The sequence below is a fragment of the Arachis ipaensis genome, chromosome B09, assembly GCF_000816755.2.
Source record: "Arachis ipaensis cultivar K30076 chromosome B09, Araip1.1, whole genome shotgun sequence".
In the NCBI taxonomy this organism is placed as follows: domain Eukaryota; kingdom Viridiplantae; phylum Streptophyta; class Magnoliopsida; order Fabales; family Fabaceae; genus Arachis; species Arachis ipaensis.
The window spans coordinates 115,540,306-115,540,947 of NC_029793.2; positions in this window are offsets into that span (position 1 = coordinate 115,540,306).

Here is a 642-nt window from a genome sequence, read left to right on the forward strand (position 1 = left end):
ATAATTAAATTATTATTTAAAATGAGTGATTATCTAATTTCTTAAAATATTAATAACCAATTTTTTTCAAATTATTCTTTCTAAAAACACACTTTTGAGTTCTCATTACTTAAAGCACATGATCACTCCTCAATGTAACTTCTCACTATCCACCGTGATAATAGTTGAATATTTTGGATATCATTTTTTTTTTTGTCTTTTTAAAAGATATTTTTATCAAATTATAAACCCGATAAACTTTCAAATTTTTAAATGAGTTTAACTATTCATGCTAAAATTTTAATCTTACTGGATAAAACCAATACAAAGAATGATATATCAATATCAAAGGAGATAATAGAAAACTGGATAGGAATAAGGGTTTTGTGGGTTTACCTCTGTCAAAGTGTGTTCAAGTTAATTAATTACTTAATAGGGGGAACGATTTTGGGAGGCACAACGAGATGATGAAGAAATAGAAAAGAGTAAAAGCCATTACATAGAGTTATGGTACGTAATTTGAGAAAAAAAGTTTTTCAAATTTTTTTTTCTATATTTTGAAAGGAATGATTTGGAAAAATTACAATTTAGTTATTAATATTTTAAAAAATTATATAATTATTTATTTTAAATAATAATTTAATTAAAAAACGACTCTATTAT